The sequence below is a fragment of the Phalangium opilio genome, unplaced genomic scaffold (assembly GCF_054372755.1).
Source record: "Phalangium opilio isolate 3A_F unplaced genomic scaffold, DU_Popi_V2 ptg000003l_1, whole genome shotgun sequence".
In the NCBI taxonomy this organism is placed as follows: Eukaryota; Metazoa; Arthropoda; class Arachnida; order Opiliones; family Phalangiidae; genus Phalangium; species Phalangium opilio.
This window is the reverse complement of record NW_028324145.1, coordinates 3,498,146-3,524,226: the sequence shown is the minus strand read 5'-3', so window position 1 is coordinate 3,524,226 and position 26,081 is coordinate 3,498,146. Positions and strand designations below refer to the sequence as shown.

At 38.3% G+C, this 26,081-nt stretch overlaps 1 protein-coding gene across 10 annotated transcripts in view; it reads right to left on the bottom strand.

Annotated features, from left to right (window-relative positions):
* The window catches only part of LOC149717149 (uncharacterized), a 371,656-nt gene extending 346,036 nt beyond the window's left edge, over window positions 1-25,620 (bottom strand). For 8 of the 10 annotated variants that reach the window (XR_016366024.1, XR_016366028.1, XR_016366030.1 and 5 more), the window contains exons 1-2: window positions 25,098-25,620; window positions 24,818-25,009 (exon numbers count right to left, since the gene is read on the bottom strand). The gene's annotated coding sequence lies outside the window, so the exon portion shown is untranslated. Of the gene's footprint in view, window positions 1-24,817 lie in introns of all 10 variants that reach the window. The other 2 variants (XM_089836063.1, XM_089836054.1) reach the window with 2 other exon arrangements.
* Window positions 25,621-26,081: the final 461 nt, after the last annotated feature.

Genomic DNA, 26,081 nt, shown 5'->3' with positions numbered 1-26,081 from the left:
TAAAGTAACTTTTAACTGGGACTTCAAAAAAAGACCTAAAGTAACTTTTAACTGGGACTTCAAAAAAAGACCTAAAGTAACTTTTACCTGGGACTAAGACCTAAAGTAACTTTTAACTGGGACTTCAAAAAAAAAAAAGACCTGAAGTAACTTTTAACTGGGACTTCAAAAAAAAAGACCTGAAGTAACTTTTAACTGGGACTTCAAAAAAAAAAAGACCTATAAAGTAACTTTTAACTGGGACTTCAAAAAAAAGACCTATAAAGTAACTTTTAACTGGGACTTCAAAAAAAAAAGACCTAAAGTAACTTTTAACTGGAACTTCAAAAAAGACCTAAAATTATTTTACACGGGACTTCAAAATACTCCACAAAATCACCAATTTACGCGACCCATAGAGAATCGAATGCAGAACTTCAGTTTCAGTAGATAAATAGAAAACACCCAAAACAAATTAAACTTCTAGAACCCAAATTTTCAATATTTCCTGACTTTTGACCCTGATTTATTTCAATCTAGCCTGCAGAAGACTTTTTAATATAATCAAAACACACCCAATAAATTGCAAGTCTTTACTCTTCATCAATGTCAAAAACTTTATGTAAATTTACTTTCAATAGAACACTTGTTCCCATGGAGACAAGTTCCTGTCCAACATCCCTCCATCAGGCAACACTTTATTGAAAAAAAGTGTCAAGTACCGGGATTTTATTACCTGCCAATACTATACAACATTCCCGAGCGCGCAAAAAAGCACGTGTCGTAAAAACCCGCCAAAAATCACGTAAGGGTGCCAGGCGAATAGAAAAATACGACGAAAAAATTTAATTAGAGGGAAATTTTACATCCCTCGTGCTTCTCCTTGCTCATCTCCTTTCACAGAAAAAAAAGAGTTGGCGCGGCACCCACGCACGTGCTCCACTAAAAAAATCCTTTTATTTTTTACGCGCCAAATTTATTTCCCGCCAAAAAAATCCCTTTTTTACGAGCCTTGCGGGAGATAGGATATAACCCCTTTTTGTACGGAAACCAGGGGTACTTTAAGGGGTTGGCAAACCATTGAGGTTCGTTTCGTTTTTTAGGTTGAATTTAATGTCCTATTGTGCTTTTTTTCTTTGAAGAAAAAAAAAGGGACACTTGACTATATATCCCAGTAAAGTCCCTGGAATAGACCGCAAACGATGGCATGAAAGTACTTGCGACGGAAGAGAAATAAAATTTTCAATTTATATATTTTTTTCCTTCTTCCGATTTCGAGTCAGTGCTTAGTTTTGGGGATTGAGTTCTGTTGCAATTTATGCATCTTTTTATGATTCAGAGAGCCCCTTCCTTTTGGGTTGAATAGTTGAAGGTGTATTTGAAGCAAGAACTCATTCATGTTACTAGGAATATAGAAAAACTGTACACGCATAATTTGTTACGCTCAAGCTGAGGATACGACTGCAAACAACCCACCAAGCGTAGTTGTAGCCCAGGTAAACTATAGCAACATGTTGCCTTCACAACTGTGTCGTATTCTACAAGATGTGGCATACAGTGTGTAATTTGGGATTCAATTTCCCCCCCCCCTAAAAAACAAGTAAGGTAGAGATGAATTTTATAAAATTATCGTACATGGGTGTATTGCGGGTAAATGTTTTACAGGGGCTCGTAGGAAATACATTATCGGTTTAACCCCTGTAAGTTCGGCACTTCGAAGATATTTTTTAAATAAAATTTTAAATGAAAATTAAAAATAATAGTTAGATACAATTTCACTACTTAACTTATAATATTATAAATATGAAAGTATATAACTTTGATGGATGTTACTCAATCCCCCTTTAAAGGGAGGGTGATGTAAAAATAAAGTGATTTTTTATCGATTCTACTACTAATTATAAGACCAATCGGCATAGAGAAACATCCGAGAGATAACGTCGAATGATTTTAAAATTACAATTAAATTGAAATCTCATGGATAATTTGAAATAATTACCTCCGACCAATCGCGTAACGCTCTACCTTTTTATTAACAAAATTCTCGTGGCACGCTCGTTGTCGAATGAAATATATCACGAGATTTGATCAAATTTGTGATAATCGTGGCACGAGACATGGAGCGCGTCACAAGAATTTTATTAACAAAAAGGCAGGGCGTTATGCGATTGGTCGGAGGGGCTTATTTCAAATTATCCTTAAAATCTGTACCTAATTTGAATTTTAAAATCATTCGGAGGTATTTCCCGAATGTTTCACTATGCAGACTGGTCTTATAAATAAAAGAATCAATAAAAAAGCACTTTATTTTCCATTTCACGGATTTAATTGAAATTAGGCGTGCAGAATGAAATTTGGGATTCAATTTTATCTCAAAAAGAAATAATTCTGTGATAATTCAAGGTAGAGATGAATTTCATAAAAATATCGTACATTAGTGTATTGCGGGTATTAGATTTACAGGGGCTCGTAGGAAATACATGGCTGGTTTTACCCCTTGAAGTTCGGCATTTCGAATATATATGTGTATTTTGTAATAACATTTTAAATTATAATTATGTAGGTAGAGTGTAATTTGGGATTCAATTTAATCCCCAAAAAAACCAACTAATTGGGTGCGGAATAAAGAGAGAGATAAATTTTACAAAAAAATATCGTACATTGCTGTATTGCGGGTAATAGTTTTACAGGGGCTCGTAGGAAATACATTGTTAGTTTTACCCCTGGAAGTTCGGCACTTCGAAGATATTTGGAAATAAACTTTTAAATGACAATTCCATAGTCAGATACTACAATTTCTCTACTTAATTAGTATAAAGGCTTTTATATACATAACTGATCAATAAGATTTCTACTGCAATATTTTACCAGTTGTCTGTATGGGGTAGTTATTTATGGGTAGCTTTTTTACGCGATTGATTTGTTTTATTAGTAATCCTTACATAAAGTGTTTATTGTATGAGCTGCCCGAATGAAGGGTCCGGACATAATACATTTCCTTTTAATGTTGACAAATCTATCTCATAAAGGATCATCCATCTTACGCTGAAAGAGTCATCTATGCTCAAACTCCTTCACTGATCACTTCCACTCTCCTTTTTCTATGGTAACATTGTTCATGGCAAATACATACTAGAATAAGGTTTCCCACAGTTCAGTTCAAACAGTTCAGTTCAGTTATTTTCGGTTTCAGTTTAGGGCCTAAACTGATTTGATTGCTTCAGTTCAGTTTCAGTTTGCACATCTCCAAACTGATCAGTTTTCAGTTCGGTTCGGTTTATTTCTTAAACTGAACTGATAAAAACTGAACTGAAGTACTCTTTCGATCTATCGCGAGAAACGATATCAATACGTTCCCGCAAACATTAGTAGAACAATAGAAAACTGGCATCCTTTAGTATTGCATGCTGTATGATATTTTGGGGGATGTGTCGCGTAAAGTTACCCTATTAGTGTCGCGTAGAGTTAAATCATTAGTGTCGCGTATATTTAATTATGCATAGAAATAAGCTATTAATTTAAGTCCCTTGAAGGGTATCATAATTAGTTAATTAGTCAAAGTTAAATTGTTCAATGTTAATAATTAGTAGTTAGTGAAATAAACATGACTCTTAAGGTATGGCACTTCACGATTCCAAAATACTTAGTAGTAGTAGAAAATGTTAGCGGTTATAGTTACAATCTGGGTATTTTGGGCCTCTGACACTGTATTTTTTTTCTTGATAATCTCTGAAGGGGTTTTCGGTTCAATTCAGTAATAACTGAAAACTGAACTGATCAGTTCGGTTTCCTGGCTGAACCGAACTGATAACTTCAGTTCAGTTTCAGTTCTTGAAAATCGTAACTGAAAAGTTTCAGTTCAGTTTCAGTTTTACTCCAAAACCGATTTGAACCGAACTGTGGGAAACCTTATACTAGAACTTGATGGAGATTTTCAAACCATTCTTGGGAAAACTTCATTTAAAAACTATAAGCACTTAGTTCACGTGGGATTCGTATTATTTTTTAATTAATTATCGCGAAGCAAAACAAATAAAACGGCAGTCAAAGAAACCGCTAATCAAAATAAAAAAGCGTCGAAATTATCCTAAGGAAACGTACAGTATAATTAATGAGAAATACAAATTAATAATTTACCTAATCGAAAGGCAAACAACAAAATCGAAATAGCAAAGCAAAATCAATAGAACGGTAGAAAGAAGACGGAAACTTTAAAAATGAAATAAAAGTAGAATAAAAGTAGAAGAGTTAATAAAGTGTGTTAAAGAAAGGTTGATATGGTCCCAAGCAAACGTGTGCTATATGTAATTATATAAAAAAGGACTTGGTTTGCCCAAGCCCAAAAAACAAAACGATAAGAGTTTTTTCCAGTTGACTGAAGCTCGGATATTTTATTTTTCTATATAATTTTAAAGACAATCCGTATTTTACTACTCTTTAGAATTTAATTCAATCTCCTGATTTTACTGGTAATGGATTTATTTCCTATAAATTAATTGAAATGAAAAATTACTTATCTCAGATTTTTCATGATAAAATTTTACGAAAATGGAATTGTTGTTGAAAAATCTGAGATAAGTAATTTTTCATTTCAATTAATTTATAGGAAATAAATCCATTACCAGTAAAATCAGGAGATTGAATTAAATTCTAAAGAGTAGTAAAATACGGATTGTCTTTAAAATTATATAGAAAAATAAAATATCCGAGCTTCAGTCAACTGGAAAAAACTCTTATCGTTTTGTTTTTTGGGCTTGGGCAAACCAAGTCCTTTTTTATATAATATCTGTCCCTTCAGTCTACATTTGTATTAATCTATTATAAAACAATTTTTTGCCTGAAATGCGAAATTTTTCACTTCTAGGACGAGGTTAAAAATGGCTCTACTTTTCTACTAATTCTTATAAGATACGGCTCACAATTCGTTTTAGAACCCGAGCTTTATGGTCAACTTCAAAACCAACATCCTGCCACGATTTTTAAACTATCAAAGCCGTATCTTTTACAGTCCACTTTACGATTGCAATTATAAATGACATTGCGTTCACTGCCCTTGTACGTTTACAGTGAGTGGCACCGTGGCCAATTATTTTAATTAAAATACCTAGGCCACAGGACCAGTTTTAAAAAAATCCTTATTTCCAACACTGATCCATCTATCCTTCAAGCTTTAACAATGACCCATTGCATAGACTCACTCAATAGTCTGCCTAAGCATGGATTTATAATAGAAGCTTACGCTTCCTTGATATTTCACTCACCTTAAAACGCGCACAACATTTATTCCTCGTCTGAAATAGTACCAGCCTGGCAAGCGCGTTTGTGACGTAGAATTTGAGGCAAATTCAGAGGGGGGTTGAAGTTTTTCACGTGATCGAGTAGTAATTTTTAGTAGTGCGCGCGAAATTATTTTTAGAAAAGCGCGCGCGCGCACGCGCGCCGAAAGAAAAAGTTTGCCTCAATTTCTACGTCATCAGGCCCCCCAGTCCCCACCCGCGCGAATTTTTATGACATAAATGTGTTTAAAATCAAAATGCCCTACTGAAGGCTACAGTGAAATATCCATGAAGCGTAAGCTTCTATTATAAATCCATGGCCTAAGTAAGGCAACTTAAGCCTTGGTCGAAACTAAAATCTAAAATATAAATTAAAAAGGTATCTTAAGTATAGAATTTCAACCGAGACACATAATAAAACGAAAATTAGACCCGCCAGAGAAATTTTTAATAAATATAGTGTTATATTTATTGAAAAATATCAAGTTAAAGTTTCAAGGCGGTGAAATGGCAAATTAGCGTCGTCTACTGTAGAGTAATGAACAACTAGCGTCGTCTGCTGTAGAATAATCTTTTGTGGTACTTACATTTTTAATTAAATTAACATACTTAGACTTAATTAATTTTGATGAAACTTGAAAAAGGCACACCTTGAATAGTTACTTGTTAATTTGAAAGTATTCCGAAACGTAACTTCGCTTTAGTTTTTAAATGATTCGATGTGCAGGAGCACCAAAAACCCCATGTTATTCCTATGGGAAAATCGGCGAAAATCTGTGAATTTTCATTTAACATTAAGGGAGGGTGTGGGATCTTATCTAGAAGGGCCTACCGGCCCTCTAGAAATAGCACATTTTCGAGTTAATAGCGCAAAAACTTTGAAATTACCGACAGAAACATACTACCGGGATAAAAAGTATCCTACATAAACTGAGGAAAAATTCTACTTCAATCTCCCATCCTTTTGTTTTTCACAAAAAAATTACCAAGGAGAAACTACCCTATACGGGAAATAAAGCCCATGCTTTTTCAATTGAACCCCTGTAGAACTGTTTACCACGTGGTACACCTGTGTTCCGGGAGACACTACCGAGCTACTTTCTTACGAAATAACACAAGTATCCTTACAACTCGCGACGCCTATCTTTTACTTTAAGAAATCTGTTATGATAAATGAAAACAAATATGTTATCGGATTACGTATTATATCGTTTCACCCTCGATAAAGTTTTAGGCGTCACAAATTGAATATTTCCAGCACGCTGCCTATTCTCCATATGGGATCCAGGGAAAGCTCGGAGTAAATCCTCCGACCCTGTAACCTTCCTTCCCTGCAAAAATCCCCGAAATCCAGAAAAAAAAAAGGAATCCACCTAGAAATTCCATCTTCCTAATGAAACGCCTTCCATACAGTTAGTATAGACAGTGGCTTTTCATATCCCACGTGACCCCCGCCCTTGATTTATGGCAATCCATTCATCAGCCACGCGGGGGCGGGAAAAGGGAAAGGTTTCATCTTCAAGCTAAAAGATTGTAACTCACAACATCGCGAAAAATAAAAATATTGTTTGGATAAAAATTATTTTTATAAATTTGTCATAATTTTATGGTACAAGTGCCAATAAAGATTCTCGTTGTCTATCAACAATATTTACTTGTTTTCTGCCATGTAAACATTGCGATTAGGTCATACAGTAGTCTATAAAACCATTGAAGAGTAAAGTTAAACATCCTAAAATCGGACAATACGAGCGAAAATTACTCCAAAGTATTTTTTTTTTACATATTTGACCGCCATTTTTCAAGATGGACGTGGATTTAAATAATCTTTCTAAGCGAGTATCTACTAATTATGAGAAACGTCCTTGCAAAATTTCAGCCTTCTACGCAAAGCGGTTTGAGCTGGGCGTTGATTATCAGTAATTCAGAACTTAACTTACACAGGGTGTTCCTGATAAGTCTGCCACAAATAAAGGGGGATGTTCTTTGGGGAATTTTGAGCCGAAAATGTTCTATGACATTTTGCCCTAAGGGACACTGTTTTCGAGTCAAGACACCTTAAATTAAATTAAAAAACAGATTTAGACAATGATTTCTAGTTTAATTAAGGGGTCATCCCTAAAGCACTCAAATCATAGCTCGAAAACAGAGTCCCGGACGACAAAATGTCATAAAACATTTTCGACTCAAAATCGCCCAAAGAACATCCCCCTTAATTTATCCCAGACTTATCAGAAACACGCCCATACAGATATTTCGGTACTAAAAATTCTATGGACATGTTAGCACTCTAAAACCATCTGTAAAATTATCCAAAGTTTTGTTTGCTTGAAATATAAACAAAAATAAATAGGGGAAAGTGTCGGGACTCTATCCTTCGTCTGTGACATGTATTTGGAGGGGTGAATGCATACTCGCGAAATCTGTTTCATCCCCCTCGCCCATTCACCACGTACCTAAGATAATTTGTGACATTGCGCGTGAAGAAATAGTGCGGCTTTATTTTACATTAGCTGCTTTTGACATAGGCAACCGTGGCCACTGCAGTTTATCGCCACAATTTAATTTGATGATGTACATGATTGTATTAATTTAGTTTGCTAATATAGATGTTATTTACTAATATTAGAACGTTTTAGCTTATAATGACGACCCTGGGCCTAAGTTTAAACGAAATTCTAAAGGATTTTAACTATGTGTTTTTTAATTAAATGATGATTTCAAGAACATCTGCGCCATTTTTAATTTAATTTCAGCGTGCTAACGTTTTAAACAAACCTTAACCTTGTTCAAACTTCAAACGCGAAAATAACACTAAAGAAAATAGAACCGAGCGCGGAGGTGCGAATGCCAAATTCTCCCGTTTGGTGGCGTACGAGCGTTATTTTCGGGAAGAATGACATCATCAACTACAAATCTGATTGGCTGATACCATTTCGCGCGCTCGAGCGTCTCGAAATGCATGTCAAGCTAAGGTAAAGGCAGGAAAATTTGGCAGTCCGACACTTTCCCCTATTTATTTTTGATATAAACAAGAAATATTCCAGTTACTACGATTAACATCCGAAAAGAAAGCGATTCTCCATCCGTGGCGCAAAATCCTTGCGGAAAAACAGTAGAGAGAAAGAGAGAGGAGGATATTCCGAATGAATAGAGCCTGCTGTCACTTTCATTCTGAATTTCTGTCTCTAGCTTCCCCTAAATAAAGTGACTGCATATACTCCTCTCTCTCTCTCTACTCAGTGTAGGAACTTTCTCCGTTTCCTAAAAGAGGGATGATACTTTTGACCAGGCCATGATTAGAACATAGAAAAAGGTTGATTATGCTCCATAGAGTGTTTACGAAGAAGAGATTGATCTATTTCGAAATCCGTTCGGATAATATCAAATGAAAAATTAAAGGAGCGGAAAATGAAATGCACAAGCTTGAGATTAATTTTTGCAAGAGAATTAAGGATTACCGCCTACCCTAGTTTAACGTATAGTTATCCTTCTTCGTCAGTTACTCGCTAATACAGGGACGGCGCGGTTATTATTTATGACCATGCATACTCATTTTTAACTGTCAAAAACTTTTCCAGGATAAACTATCCTCTTTTAATCCCTGAAGTTTGTTTTACGCGGCGACAATGCGGTTCATCCCAGTTGCGAGTTTGTTCAAATGTGCGCAAATAATTTTGGGAATGCGTATCAAGGGTCGAGTATACAAGCATATTCGGTATTTGGCAAATACTCGCCATTTTCAGGGAGCATTTCTTTGGTGAACGAAGTGATTTATGGCATGGGAAGGATGATACTGCCACGAAACGAATATTCGTGGACGAGTACTCGGCAAAGAAAGAAATTCATTTTCTTTTTGGAAAAAATATTTTATAATTCATATAAATGAGTTCTGTAATTGGATCTGATTTATTATAATATTGTTCGAGCAAAGGTACCGGCGTTTTTCCGGGTAAATTCATTATGTTTTGGTTACTTTTCTGGTAGCCATTTTAAAAAGATGCGGGTATATTCAAACCCAAAAACCATAAAGCTCATATAGCGAAACAGTATACTTAATCATATTGAAGTCTATTGAAAATAAATGACGTTATTCCCTAAAGAAGTTGTTTTTAAATTTATGGCCGCCATTTTCCAAAATGGCCACGGATTGAAAAACTCTTTCTCAGTGCGTACTCACACCTAATTTCAGATTTCAGGGCTTAGAACTTTAAAGGGAGGGTGAATAGGAAAATGAAGTGATTTTTTTAATCGATTCTACTAGTTATAAGCAGGGCCGGAAATAAGAAAAAATTCTTATAGGACACGCGTCCAGTGACCCCCTGTTTGACTTGAAAATTTATAGGACATTGTCCACTGGAGTGTGCAAAATAGTGTCGAATCTCTTTAGTCAAGCTATCAAAACTTCGGAAAATTTATTGGTCAAACTGTCCAGTGACCCCCTTAGTTTTTAAAAAAATTATGGGACATTTTAAAATTTTATTGGACAATGTCCAGTGTCCTGTGCTTATTTCCGGCCCTGGTTATAAGACCAATCTGCACAGTGAAGCACTCAAGAAATACATCCGAAGGATTTTAAAATTCAAATTAGTTCGTTTTATTTCAAGGAATTGGTGCTGCTATCCCGCGAAAAACAAGGAAGTCCTGGTTCTAGTTCTAAAGCCCTATTTACGGAGTCTTTGAATCTTGGCGTCAGGGGGTGCCTGTGACGTACTTCAAATAATTTTACCCACCCGCCGACGCCTTCTTTGGAGACCCATTAACTTGTGTGGCCACCAGTGTAATTCTCATTTCTTAATACCATAAAATTTAATGTAATCAAAAACCCTTTTTAAATTACTTTGACCAAGGTGTATTTTACCACTAAATAAATATATATAAATATAATAACTACGACGCAAAGACTTTTCTAGCGAATACTTAAAATAAAAGGGATATTAATATTTTTAATAGGCATGCACGATAGCTTATTAGCCTACAAATTACCCTCATCACGCTGAGGCAAAAGATAAACACTCATTAAAAGTAAAATTAAGGATTTGTACGTTTGGATTTGAACGGGGTAAGAAAGAATACGAGATAAAGAGGCAGTTTGTATTCAATCGAGGTACGTTAACTAATTACATCGCCTATCTTTTAGAAGGAACCCATTCTCTCAGCAGAACCAGGGCCACGTGTCGCGTTATAGTACGCGTAATCCGTCCAATCGCATTTCTTTTTTTGTTGACCCATCAAAACCGCCCATAGAACGATACTGATTAAACAAATAACAAGACACGCGATGGACTCTCTCTAGTTAAGCCTTGGTTATCTCGCGCTTCACGTCGTGAAGTTCACGAACGGAATACACCGCCGTTCTTGTTTGTCTGACCAAAACCCATTGTTCTTTTGTACAAGGATAGTTTTCGATTTTGGGGAAACTCGCTGTTTCTCTTTCTCTATATATCGTGTAGAGCGATAATTATATTAGGTGTTTGTATTGGTTATATGGAGGAACTCCTCTCTATTATATTTAGGGAGATATCTCACGATATTGTTACTATACAAGAACTCATTCGAGTTATTAAGAATATTTTTATGATTGGCACGAAATTTTCAGGTTTCCCTGACCTTTTTCTAAACGATTTTCCCTGAAGTTTTTAGGCCCAATTGATATCGTTCCAAACATAAGAACAGTTTAAATAGGATTTAATGAATATAAAGTATCTCGTCAAACCATGTGATCTCGCTAAATCGGCGTTTAAAACGTCATAAGCTGGATGTTCGAACTGCCGATATTTTAGCAACTTAAATCAATTTCCCTGACTATTTCAGGAGGTTTTCCCTGACTTGTGGTGCAACCTTGATATTACTTAATTAAGCTTTATCTACGAAGTTTTGTCCACTGTGGTTTCTAAAAAGAGACTAGAATTCTAACGTCATCCTGGCATACTTAGTGACGCTCAAGCTGGTTATATTTGATGATTTATCTTATTTGAGAAAGTTGTTTGTATGTTCTTAATGCACAGTCACAATTCGTTAAATTCAAAATTTGACCAAACTGCATGATTGATATCATTAACACTAGGTAATGGTTCATTGAATGTGGTTTGGTCGAGTTGCTCAAGGTAGGAATGTCGGCAAATCCCTAGCCCTATTCTAGACGCTAGCTTTAACCTCTAATTAAGCAAAGATTTATTGAATTTGAAGGTTAGAAAAAGGGTTAACTTGAACAATAATTCTAGGAGAGCGGTCGCTCTCTTAGATAAGACTTGATACTGCCTCTAATGCTAAAGGAGGGTTCTCTGATTGGCCATAACTTTTTTCGTATTGTGTTTGCTGCTTTGAAATTTTGCCAGTGAACTAAAATTTGGGCCCTAAATATGTGGTTAAAATTTCAAAGAGATCCAACTAATAGTTAGTTCTATAAAGAAAAAAGTTGTTAAGGGTGGTTTTAGAATCCATAAAATTAATCAGACATTTGGTGAAAGATACAATATTCTTCCATAGACATAACATGGGATTTTTTTGAAAAATGACCTTAATTGGGATCGTGTATAAAGAAAACTAATCATTCGTTACGTTTGGGAACCATCTTAAATGAAAGATAACAGTCCATAGATGTGCCTTTTCTTAGTTTCATTAAGATCAATTAAGTTTAAGTATCGATTTTTATCATTATTAACACATACTATGACTTACGTTGTTTTGGGTATTGGAATTACGGCGTTTTACCACTGTTAGAGACACGCATTTTAGCCCTAATTTTTTATATTGGACTTACGGCGTTTTTGTCGTGATTCACGCCTTTAGAGGGATTTTAAGCAAGAAAAACATTGCGTTTGAGCTCTTGTAGGTGCTTTGCCCGGGTTCTTGTGGGTACTTGTTTGTGCTTTTAGGTACTTGTGGGTACTTGTGGGTGCTTGTGGGTGCTTGTGGGTGCTTGTGGGTACTTGTGGGTGCTTGTGGGTACTTGTGGGTGCTTGTAGGTACTTGTGGGTACTTGTGGGTGCTTGTGGGTGCTTGTAGGTACTTGTGGGTGCTTGTAGGTACTTGTGGGTGCTTGTAGGTACTTGTGGGTGCTTGTAGGTACTTGTGGATTCTTGTGGGTACTTGTGGGTTGTTGTGGGTACTTGTGGGTTCTTGTGGGTACCTGTGGGTACCTGTGGGTTCTTGTGGGTACTTGTTGGTACTTGTGGGTTCTTGTGGGTTCTTGTGGGTGCTTGTAGGTACTTGTAGGTACTTGTGGGTTCTTGTGGGTACTTGTGGGTGCTTGTAGGCACTTGTGGGTTCTTGTGGGTACTTGTGGGTGCTTGTAGGCACTTGTGGGTGCTTGTGGGTGCTTGTGGGTACTTGTGGGTGCTTGTAGGTACTTGTGGGTGCTTGTAGGTACTTGTGGGTACTTGTGGGTGCTTGTGGGTGCTTGTGGGTGCTTGTGGGTGCTTGTGGGTGCTTGTAGGTACTTGTGGGTACTTGTGGGTGCTTGTGGGTGCTTGTGGGTGCTTGTGGGTACTTGTGGGTGCTTGTAGGTACTTGTGGGTACTTGTGGGTGCTTGTGGGTGCTTGTAGGTACTTGTGGGTGCTTGTAGGTACTTGTGGGTGCTTGTAGGTACTTGTGGATTCTTGTGGGTACTTGTGGGTTGTTGTGGGTACTTGTGGGTGCTTGTAGGTACTTGTGGATTCTTGTGGGTACTTGTGGGTTGTTGTGGGTACTTGTGGGTTCTTGTGGGTACCTGTGGGTTCTTGTGGGTACTTGTTGGTACTTGTGGGTTCTTGTGGGTGCTTGTAGGTACTTGTGGGTTCTTGTGGGTACTTGTGGGTTCTTGTGTGTACTTGTGGGTTCTTTGTGTACTTGTGGGTTCTTGTGGGTACTTGTGGGTGCTTGTGGGTACTTGTGGGTGCTTGTAGGTACTTGTGGGTGCTTGTAGGTACTTGTGGGTGCTTGTAGGTACTTGTGGGTACTTGTGGGTTGTTGTGGGTACTTGTGGGTACTTGTGGGTTCTTGTGGGTACTTGTAGGTACTTGTGGGTTCTTGTGGGTGCTTGTAGGTACTTGTAGGTACTTGTGGGTTCTTGTGGGTACTTGTGGGTGCTTGTAGGTACTTGTGGGTACTTGTGGGTGCTTGTGGGTGCTTGTGGGTGCTTGTAGGTACTTGTGGGTACTTGTGGGTACTTGTGGGTGCTTGTGGGTGCTTGTGGGTGCTTGTGGGTGCTTGTAGGTACTTGTGGGTACTTGTGGGTGCTTGTGGGTGCTTGTAGGTACTTGTGGGTGCTTGTAGGTACTTGTGGGTGCTTGTAGGTACTTGTGGGTTGTTGTGGGTACTTGTGGGTTCTTGTGGGTACCTGTGGGTTCTTGTGGGTACTTGTTGGTACTTGTGGGTTCTTGTGGGTGCTTGTAGGTACTTGTAGGTACTTGTGGGTTCTTGTGGGTACTTGTGGGTTCTTGTGTGTACTTGTGGGTTCTTTGTGTACTTGTGGGTTCTTGTGGGTACTTGTGGGTGCTTGTGGGTACTTGTGGGTGCTTGTAGGTACTTGTGGGTGCTTGTAGGTACTTGTGGGTTCTTGTGGGTACTTGTGGGTTGTTGTGGGTACTTGTGGGTACTTGTGGGTTCTTGTGGGTACTTGTAGGTACTTGTGGGTTCTTGTGGGTGCTTGTAGGTACTTGTAGGTACTTGTGGGTTCTTGTGGGTGCTTGTAGGTACTTGTAGGTACTTGTGGGTTCTTGTGGGTACTTGTAGATACTTGTGGGTACTTGTGGGTTCTTGTGGGTACTTGTGGGTGCTTGTGGGTACTTGTGGGTGCTTGTGGGTACTTGTGGGTGCTTGTGGGTACTTGTGGGTGCTTGTAGGTACTTGTGGGTGCTTGTAGGTACTTATGGGTGCTTGTAGGTACTTATGGGTGCTTGTAGGTACTTATGGGTGCTTGTAGGTACTTATGGGTGCTTGTAGGTACTTGTGGGTACTTGTAGGTACTTGTGGGTACTTGTAGGTACTTGTGGGTACTTGTAGGTACTTGTGGGTACTTGTAGGTACTTGTAGGTACTTGTAGGTACTTATGGGTGCTTGTAGGTACTTATGGGTGCTTGTAGGTACTTGTGGGTACTTGTAGGTACTTGTAGGTACTTGTAGGTACTTGTGAGTACTTGTAGGTACTTGTGAGTACTTGTAGGTACTTGTGAGTACTTGTAGGTACTTGTGGGTACTTGTAGGCGCTTGTGGGTACTTGTGGGCGCTTTTGGGTACTTGTGGGTGCTTGTAGGTGCTTGTGGGTGCTTGTAGGTACTTGTGGGTGCTTGTAGGTACTTGTGGGTGCTTGTAGGTACTTGTGGGTGCTTGTAGGTACTTGTGGGTGCTTGTAGGTACTTATGGGTACTTGTGGCTATTTGCGGGAACTTGTGGGTACTTGTGGGTACTTGTTGGTACTTGTGGGTACTTGTGGGTACTAGTAGGTACTTGTGGGTACTTGTAGGTACTTGTGGGTACTTGTAGGTACTTGAGGGTACTTGTGCGTACTTGTGGGTACTTGTAGGCACTTGTGGGTACTTGTGGGTACTTGTAGGTACTTTTGGGTACTTGTAGGTACTTTTGGGTACTTGTAGGTACTTGTGGGTACTTGTAGGTACTTTTGGGTTCTTGTGGGTACTTGTGCGTGCTTGTGGGTACTTGTGCGTGCTTGTGGGTACTTGTAGGTACTTGTGGGTGCTTGTAGGTACTTGTAGGTACTTGTGGGTGCTTGTAGGTACTTGTAGGTACTTGTGGGTGCTTATGGGTGCTTGTAGGTACTTGTGGGTACTTGTGGGTGCTTGAAGGTACTTGTGAGTTCTTGTGGGTGCTTGTGGGTTCTTGTGGGTACTTGTGGGTTCTAGTGGGTGCTTGAAGGTACTTGTGGGTACTTGCCCCGGGTACTTGTGGGTGTTTGTAGGTACTTGTGGGTGTTTGTAGGTACTTGTGGGTGCTTGTAGGTGCTTGCGGATACTTGTAGGTGCTTCTGGGTACTTGTAGGTACTTGTGGGTGCTTGTGGTTACTTGTGGGTGATTGAAGGTACTTGTAGGTACTTGTGGGTGCTTGTAGGTTCTTGTAGGTACTTGTGGGTGCTTGTAGGTACTTGTGGGTGCTTGTAGGTACTTGTGGGTGCTTGTAGGTACTTATGGGTACTTGTGGCTATTTGCGGGTACTTGTGGGTACTTGCGGGTACTTGTGGGTACTTGTTGGTACTTGTGGGTACTTGTGGGTACTAGTAGGTACTTGTGGGTACTTGTAGGTACTTGTGGGTACTTGTAGGTACTTGTGGGTACTTGTAGGTACTTGTGGGTACTTGTAGGTACTTGAGGGTACTTGTAGGCACTTGTGGGTACTTGTAGGCACTTGTGGGTACTTGTGGGTACTTGTAGGTACTTTTGGGTACTTTTGGGTACTTGTAGGTACTTGTGGGTACTTGTAGGTACTTTTGGGTTCTTGTGGGTACTTGTGCGTGCTTGTGGGTACTTGTGCGTGCTTGTGGGTACTTGTGCGTGCTTGTGGGTACTTGTAGGTACTTGTGGGTGCTTGTAGGTACTTGTAGGTACTTGTGGGTGCTTGTAGGTACTTGTAGGTACTTGTGGGTGCTTATGGGTGCTTGTAGGTACTTGTGGGTACTTGTGGGTGCTTGAAGGTACTTGTGAGTTCTTGTGAGTTCTTGTGGGTGCTTGTGGGTTCTTGTGGGTACTTGTGGGTTCTAGTGGGTGCTTGAAGGTACTTGTGGGTACTTGCCCCGGGTACTTGTGGGTGTTTGTAGGTACTTGTGGGTGCTTGTAGGTGCTTGCGGATACTTGTAGGTGCTTCTGGGTACTTGTAGGTACTTGTGGGTGCTTGTGGTTACTTGTGGGTGATTGAAGGTACTTGTAGGTACTTGTGGGTGCTTGTAGGTTCTTGTAGGTACTTGTGGGTGCTTGTGGTTACTTGTGGGTGCTTGAAGGTACTTGTAGGTACTTCTGGGTGCTTGTGGTTACTTGTGGGTGCTTGAAGGTACTTTTAGGTACTTGTGGGTGCTTGTGGTTACTTGTGGTTACTTTCCACGGGTGCCTCTGGGTGCTTGCAGGTACTTGCCCCGGGTGCTTGCAGGTACTTGCCCCGGGTGCTCCTGGGTGCTTACCCCGGGTGCTTGTAGGTACTTACCCCGGGTGCTTGTAGGTACTTGCCCCAGGTGCTTGTAGGTACTTGCTCCGGGTGATTGTAGCTACTTGCTCCGGGTGATTGTAGGTACTTGATCCGCGTGCTTGTAGGTACTTGACCCGGGTGCTTGTTGGTACTTGACCCGGGTGCTTGTTGGTACTTGCCCCGGGTGCTTGTAGGTACTTGCCCCGGGTACTTGTAGGTACTTTGCCTCCTCCATAGGATTAACATTACACTAAATTTTGGAAGCTCGTAACTCTGGTTTTATTAGAGATACAGGGATATCCTTTGATTATGTAATAGTCCTATTTTCCCTTCCCTCCTTTGTTAACATTTGCTCCATGGGATACTCCATATACGGGAAAAACATGGAAAACTCAGGGAAGTATATGGGGAAAAGCCTGGAAATCCCAGGGAAATTTGTTTTCGAAAAGTTGTATGAAGCTTGTTTTGGAACATATGTTATAAACTCATGGTTTTAGTTATATAAAGTTTTACCAAGAAGCGATATCTAGTTTACTAGAGAGAAGGTATTAGATGAATAAGTATTCGCGCCCCATAGTCCCAGTCCCCTTTTAAAATACAAGGGGGGACGTAAAAGGAGGCCGGGCTATTTCGCCTCTCGGCAGTCGGAAAATACGTAGTTTTCGTCATTCGCGTCGCGTTTACGTGAGTTTTCTGGTCCGTGACCAAATAAGCATTTTTTAAACTAGACATTAGGCCAGTGACTTTCCTGACTTGGAAAAAATAAACTGGTCCGTTACCATTGACCAGAGCACGTCGTCTGCTAAACTAAAGAATTGGATAATTAAAATATGAGAATTTTAATGTGTGGAGTCTGATTACCCTTGAACTTTCTTAGTAGTCTCGTGGACCACTGACCCCCCTCCGATTTAATTTTTGAACTGGACCAGGGAATTTTTAAACTGGTCATTTGCCCTGTGTCACCGCCTTATTTCCCACGCTGGCGCGAGTTGTTTTGCGTTGTCGAGTGCGTGATGGAGTTGGCTATGCCTGGAGTCCCAACCTTGAAGGAGAGAGGAATGGAGTAGAAACCCCCACACCTATAGCGTTGCCTGTGTACCCCCACCTACGGCAACATAGTCCTCTCAGCATCCTCAGCGGTTAGGTAGGGTCGTACTGGACTAAATTGTAAAAGGCGCTCCCTCTATCTTCAAAATAGAAGCTAGTTCTCATACAAATAAAATGGCGCTCCGCGGCAGCACTTAGCAATCGCCTACCGAAGGGTAGGGGCGTGCGCGAGGTACATAGGGAGAGATACGGTGCCGCAGGTCGCCCATCATTATTTCCAATCCATCTCAACTTCGTTATCACTGTCCCAACCCCCGCGACTTCCAACCACTAGCATAGCCCACTCGATCACGCTCTCTTTTCCCCGGCTACATATTTTGAAGATGGCACTTTTTAGGCGTATTAACAATCTTGGATCATCTTGGTGAACTTTTAGGGTAGCCCTGACTATATTTTGTTTAAGGTTTTAAGCTTCATATCAAACAGACGTTAGTTTATGCTACAAAAAAAGTGTGAAATTGAAAATCTCGGATCGTCTTTATGAAGTTTTAAGGATATCCGAATTTCATATTGGGCTTATGACAATTTTGAGCTAAATGATAAACGGACATAATCAGCATTTTTAAAAATTTTGTAAAATTGTCAATTTGGTCCTATTTCTTGAATTTTTAGGGGGCGCCTCGCGTTTCAATGAATGATTGTAAAAAATTGTATGATGTTAATTACAATAAGAATACAAACTTTTATTGATTTACGTTTTTTTGAAGTATCATAATAAATAAATGTCTGATTGAGCGAAAGTTATGGTCCCCTATATATATTTGTTTCAGCTTAGTGCAGATTTTGAAAATGTTAAACAGTTTCTTAACATTCTTAATTAAAATGAAGACTGAAGGAACAGATATTAATCAAAAATGTCTTGATTAGAATCAAGACCTAAAAAGTATCGATAAGACTGAGGTTATCACTTGTCTGAAGGATCAGATATTAATTTTTCTTTTTAATTGAAACTTAAATGCATGCTTAAGAAAAAACAACGTTCCATTACCGTTTTCCGTTGAAATAAATTATTTTACTGGTAATCAATTTCAAAAATTTACTTATCTCGGCTTTTCGACCACAATTCCATTCCCCGAAAACATTTTATCATTACATTAATTACATTTGGGAGATAACGTGTCAAAATAAACTATAAAACAATAAAAAACTGTAATAGCGGTCTGTTAAGCCATGATAACAACCTTTTAAAAGTTACAAGCAGTAGCGTCGCTAGGGTTTGAAATTTGGGGGGGCTAAATCTGGGCAAACTATTTTAAAGTTATTATAAGAACTTAATATAAACAAGATGGCCCAAGGGCTGGGACTTAATAGTAGCCACATCGTTATCTATTTAATTAGCACATGAATAAAAAGAAAAAAATTCAAAGACCCTAAACAAAAAATCAGAAATGTCCGACCCCACAGTGGTAGCGTGTCTTACTGCTGCGCCAGGATTTTCACTCGTCTTAGGTTTATTTTTAGTTTTGGTTAGCTTTTAGTCCATACTATTGGGACTCCCTTCGAAAGAACATGAAACATTTTACTTGTTTCCATCTGTTTTTTTCTTCAAAATTTTACTGTTTGATATTGAAATTTTTTTATATATTGCTACAGAATTTTAGGTTGCTAACAGCAATTTTTTGGTAGGGTTTACTAATTATTTTTGGGGGGGCTAAGTTTGGAATTTGGGGGGGCTATAGCCCCCCCCCCAAAAAGGCCTAGCGACGCCACTGGTTACGAGGACTATATAACCCTTTCGAGACTAACAGGACCTGAGCAAACAATAGCTTAACCTGCTACTAGTACGAACAGATGTAAACTGGAGTTGAAATTTCATCATGTGCGACCTGTGGCCCAGAAACTCTCCCATAGTCCCAGTGTGTGTAGAACATAATTTTTTTCGCTGTTATCTGCCAAAATCAATCTTTCTAGGTAGTGCCGCCTCCTCACTTGAATATTTCATGATATATTAAGGTTTGAACGAACAAAATTCTAGATTACTATTTTCACTACCATGTCCCTCTGCTACCTTGAAGCAAAATTTCCTCTCTTTTTGCTGCTCATTACCGGTGCCATTCCCTTGACTTTCTGTTCGTTATAACTACTATCATGAGTTTATTAATTTCAAACCAAAATATAAAAAAATGGATTCATTTTCCTTTTGTGCTACTTAGAATATAACGTTGTGCCGCGCCTTATCAAATAGTCTCTAACCATTGTTAGAAACTAGAGAGAGAAATTGGGCAGTAACACTGATCATGCCCTGAACTATGAGAAAGAACAATACGACGGTTCACTAAAGTACACTTGATATTACATCATTTTGCAAAACCGCGAGTAAAAATGTTACTGTCCCTATTGAATTTGGCGCCATTGGTTTTAGAATAATTAAAATGTTCCACTGCCAAGCGTGCTGGTCACGAATGGAGATGTAACGTCTTTAGGAACCTTTTAAAACGCAAAAACCATACACGTACTCTCCCAAAAGTAATTAATGTAATGATAAAATGTTTTCGGGGAATGGAATTGTGGTCGAAAAGCCGAGATAAGTAAATTTTTGAAATTGATTACCAGTAAAATAATTTATTTCAACGGAAAACGGTAATGGAACGTTGTTTTTTCTTAAGCATGCATTTAAGTTTCAATTAAAAAGAAAAATTAATATCTGATCCTTCAGACAAGTGATAACCTCAGTCTTATCGATACTTTTTAGGTCTTGATTCTAATCAAGACATTTTTGATTAATTCTATTTAGTGTTTAGTGTCTACATAGACATTAAACACGTCCCCATATCTTCTACCGTCAACAACCGGATAACGCCGGGTAGCTTCCCTATAGTTTACCATATAAGAATGTAAGCTAGTTTAGTTTGGAATAAACTAATATTCCCACCGTTTCCACCAATGCCAGAGTGCGCATTATATGAAGATTTGAAAATTAGAAGATTCATTAAAATTACAAAATATGAGCTCTTGGCTAAGGGATATTCTTATAGTAACGTGAATGAATTCTTGGTGCGGTTTTGGAAATTAGTTTTCGGCTTTAACCCATTTCGGTAAATATGTCCCTTCAGTGATGTTGACATTAGCTTACGTGCGAAGCCGCTGTTATTAGTCTCGTAATATTGTTTTAACGCCATAGGGGGACTTACAATAACGCCTAACAAATAGGACCAGAGGGGATGTAATTAAATTTTTAAAGTAAACAAATGATGCAGTTCCAAATTAGGATATATATTTTCCCAAAACGATATGATATAATAAAGTTATACCTTTTTTATTATTTCCATTTGAAAGCAATTTGTCGGCCCTTAAAGGGATAGAATCAAGGATTTCCGACTAGTACAAGATGAGGGCAGTTTTAGGTTAAAAAATGTGCCTAAAATTATGTGTGCCAAAAAAAAAATCGAATTAAACCGTTTAAAATTAAGAAAAGTACGTTAGATATTTTGAAATTCAAACTAGCCGCGAATACCACCCAACTTGTTTTGTTACCCTAGTGACGTTGCTAACGTCCACTGATTCATTGGTTGTTTGGAAATAGGAGTATATAGGTAGCTCTAGATCACTGTATAGTAGCTTTTCTCCTTCACTGGGGAAGCGGCGCATATTCGAGAAGACATTTGTAAACATAATTCTGATTTATCATGTTTATTATCCTTTGTTTCCTTAACTCTTGGTTACGTTGTAGAGTTGGGATGATAGAGATTTGTCAAAATAGTTACGGGTAATGGCCAAAACACCTCATTTTTGCGCTATTTTGGCAAAGGCTTAGCTTCCATGAAAAATACTAATTTGGCGAAAATGCAAAATGCACAATAGTATGAAAACTACTTTTAGGTGTAAATCTACTATATTTCCGTGTGAGAGGAGGCTAGCGGGGTAATGTAGGTGGTTCGCTCGTGTTTTTGCCGAACGACTGTAGAGGGAGCAGTGATGGGAGCGGCGCCGAAAACTAATTCTTTTAAACATTAATTAAAAATACTTAAGTTATTAAAACTATCAATATATATATATATTTGAAAACGTAATTTTAGGTTCTATCTGATTTAAAAAAATGAAAGCTTTTCGTTTGTAGTCAAAAGATTGATTCTATCCCTTTAAGTGAAATTATGAAAGTACCCAGCGTCGCCCTGGTGTTTTAAAGGACTGGAAACCGGGAAGATTTTCCTGTCTATATAGACAATAAACACTAATACTCTTTGGGCTCAGCCGGATGAAATATCTGCATGAGGGTGTTTATTTTAGAAATTAACTTTTTCTTTTTGCAACTTTAAAATTCAATTAAATGATGCTTAAATAAGGGGTTAGTCATAAAGTTAAAATGTTACGGGTCTAGAATAGGACGTTCTTTACAGGCTTAATGTCTAGGGGTTCGACTCCGTACCAACCTTGCCTTGAGAAGAACTCAACCAAACCACCTCTATAATGAACCATGCAGTTTGGTTAAATTTGGAAATTAAGGAAGTATATAAGGGTGTAAGTCTGGAATAAATTAAGGGGGATTTTCTGTTAGCGATTTTGAGTTGAAAATGTATCTTCTATCACGTTTTGCCGTACGCACCAAAGTTTTCGAGTTATGATTTGTTCGGTGTTTTAGGTATGACCCCTTAATTAAATTAGAAATCATTGTCTTAATCAGTTTCTTAATTAAATTTAAGGGGTCATCCGTAAAATACCCCTTCCAATCTTAACTTGAAAACTTTGGTGAAGACGGCAAAATGTAATAGTTACGTTTTCCATTCAAAATCGTGCATGCAAAGAACATCCCCTTTAACTTATGCCAGCCTCATAAGAAAAACCCTGTATATAAGACTTACGGAAGAGAGTGGACAAATTATATTATATAATTTATAAAATATTAACTGGCTGGAAGCTATAGCTTCACTATAGTTACGCCATTTTAAAATTCGTTACCTTCTAGCTCCATAGAAAAAAAAAGAAAATATATTTTTTACTATACCCTGTTAAATTCATTAAACAAATGTCGTTACATCTTCTATACTTCTAACCCTTTTAACAGAGATCTCTCGCTACCCCACAGAAATTTAAGGGGTAAACCCCATTAGTTTAAAATAAAAAGAAGAGAGAACTCACTACTCCTGTCTGGAATCAACCCCGTCGCTTAGGGAAATCGGAATTTTTTTTCTAACACGCTAAATTAAGTTCGGATTCACTGACTGACTTTTACAATCACGCCCCCGCAACCACCCAGAGTTAGTTTTTTTTCTTCCATCCAAGTGGTGCATGATACGGTACAACGCACCTTTCAACTCCTAGCTTTTTTTATAACGCATCATACTTTGCGGAGTTGGGATAACTTTAAAAAAAGGGGTTGAATTTTTTTATGAGTAGGGTTTGTTAAATGCCTTTGAGGGAATAAAGATATAAAATGCTTTCATCGTATTAGCACCCGCCGAAAGGGATTCTGGGTAGGATTCAAAGGGTTTAAAGCGAGCTATCGCGCCAATTTACTTAATGTATAGTCATAGAGTTGAAAGGGAAGTTCTTTTTTATGATTAATTTAGTTTAGTTTTTATATTATTTTTTTTTCACTAATTATTAACGCTTGTTTTAACTGAAAGCTCTGATAAAATAACGTAAGTTTATTTTGTAAGGTTCCCATAAGTCAGAAACGACTAATAGTTATATATCTCCGATTAACCCAGGGTCTGTTTATTATAAGCGTTCATACCACTTTTGGAAAAGCGATTACCCTGAGTTTTGCAGGTTTTTTTCCCCAACCCTGAGTTTCAGGCTTTTTCTCATGTTTCCCTGAGTTTTCCAGGTTTTTCCCATATATTTCCCCGAGTTTTCCAGGTTTTTCCCATATATTTCCCCGAGTTTTCCAGGTTTTTCCCATATATTTCCCCGAGTTTTCCCCATATATTTCCCCGAGTTTTCCAGGATTTTCTCATATATTTCCCCGAGTTTTCCAGGATTTTCTCATATATTTCCCCGAGTTTTCCAGGATTTTCCCATATATTTCCCCGAGTTTTCCAGGTTTTTCCCATATATTTCCCCGAGTTTTCCAGGTTTTTCCCATATATTTCCCCGAGTTTTCCAGGTTTTTCCCATATATTTCCCCGAGTTTTCCAGGTTTTTCCCATATATTTCCCCGAGTTTTCCCCATATATTTCCCCGAGTTTTCCAGGATTTTCTCATATATTTCCCCGAGTTTTCCAGGATTTTCTCATATATTTCCCCGAGTTTTCCAGGATTTTCCCATATATTTCCCCGAGTTTTCCAGGTTTTTCCCATATATTTCCCCGAGTTTTCCAGGTTTTTCCCATATATTTCCCCGAGTTTTCCAGGTTTTTCCCATATATTTCCCCGAGTTTTCCAGGTTTTTCCCATATAGTTCCGAGTTTTCCAGGTTTTTCCCATATATTTCCCCGAGTTTTCCAGGTTTTTCCCATATATTTCCCCGAGTTTTCCAGGTTTTTCCCATATATTTCCCCGAGTTTTCCAGGTTTTTCCCATATATTTCCCCGAGTTTTCCAGGTTTTTCCCATATATTTCCCCGAGTTTTCCAGGTTTTTCCCATATATTTCCCCGAGTTTTCCAGGTTTTTCCCATATATTTCCCCGAGTTTTCCAGGGTTTTCCCATATATTTCCCCTAGTTTTCCAGGGTTTTCCCATATATTTCCCTGAGTTTTCCAGGCTTTTCCCATGTATTTCCCCGAGTTTTCCAGGCTTTTTTCCATGTATTTCCCTGAGTTTTCAAGGCTTTTTCTCATATTTCCCTGAGTTTTCAAGGCTTTTCCATATATGGAGTAATAACAACGAGAGTGGTTTTTTTATAATTGAAGAAACCTCTTTAAGATCAAACTAATTCAAACCTCACAAATTTCTCTGATTTCCCTGAATACGCTAAGTTCTAATAACAAATTTGAAAGAATTTAAATTCACGAGGGAGCAACCTAAGTTTGTTTTAGATTTTACTTCAATTTCGGATAATGGTAGACATTCCAGCTAGGATTTAAAGCGCTGTAATGATAGCTTACTTAAGGACAAAATTGGGACGTATCATAAAGTTATTCAATTCAAAATCCCAGACAATTTTTTAACCAATATCTCTAAAAATGTTTAGGTGCTAAGCAGAATCCACTTGATGACCTTCGACCTATATTTTGAATTTCTCGAGGCGTGGTTTGATAAACATAATGAAATCTCTAACTTATCATTGATCTATCATCCATTTTACAAGTCCCTGACTTTTCACGCTGTATAATCGACACTACATTTATCATAGGTGGAGCTTCGATGTCTGATGTCATTAACAACCAAATAATGCAAAAAGCACAGTGACGAAACATAGCGAGCGACAAAAAACACTTTATAATAAAACGGGTACTTACATTTTAACGACGATCGAATCCAAAGATGGCGAAAAATGTCACACACACAAAAACGCGCACAAACACGATGCTAACCTGCCACTCCAAAAGTTCACAAAGCTAAACTTGCTTTTAAAAACTAACCCGCGACGCGACATAAAGTGTCTATTTTTTAACAGTTTGGGATACCGATTGACGAATTTTGAAGTTCTTCTAGAAAGTTCACGATAGACAGTTTGTAGGTTTCCCACTACCCTCCAGGTAGTACACTAATAAATTTGATCAGCCTCTATTTACTCACATTAAAATTTTTCAAGGTTGCATGATCACATGACTTCCAGATGTGCGCATTGTAGGGAAAGGGTCTATGGGACGCTGACCTGAAATTTTGTTAATGCGCGGGCAACATTTTGGTACTGCTCGCTAGTTACAATTGGCCTTGCGCATAAAGGTCAGGGACTATGGGACGCAGTGCTCCGATCTGTCAACTGGGAAAGGGACTATGGGACGCGGCGCTCTAACCTAAAAGTTTGCTTATTCGCGCGCCACCTTATGTACTCACCCACTATTTTTGGCATTCCGATGAACTCGTAGATAACCGTAATTCGCGTCAAGTTCAATTATAACCGCACCACAGAAGTCAAAGTTCACGAAAAACAAACGCGCTTGGGAACCGTAGTGACGTCATTTTAGATGTTTAGAATAGTGCGATCCTCCGTGTAGCTCGGTCGTACAATAGACCGCCCAAATCTTGATCCCTCGCTGATGGCCAACGTGATCCTTCCAAAAAATGTCCATTTTGACGTCATTTAGTCGAAAAAAAAAGACCTGAAATTAAAACAAATTCCTTGAATTTAGCTAAACATCAGAATAATAATTACATTAAACTAAAAGTAAATACGCTCCAATTAATTAATTTTGTAGCTTAAATTATTACCTTTCTTATTTAAATGTAATCCCAATTACCTAATTCCCCAATAATCAGGAATATAGCTTTGACACAATCACTTAAGTTACATTGTTTTGGTTTCAACCGTCATTAGATAGCGCAGAAGCCTGCATTGTCATTTTACATTAGCGAGATACATTAATAATAATAATAATAATAACTATGTCAATATATTTCTAATTAATTCGGTTGCATTTGGCACTAATTGTTTTTAAATTGCTCATTGAGGAGTGACATCGTCGTCGTCAAAGGTCTGCGTGAACCATTAATTTAATCACCTACAGCTCACAACGATGTTAATGATTCGAAACGAGCAAGGTTATGTTAATCCAAGTC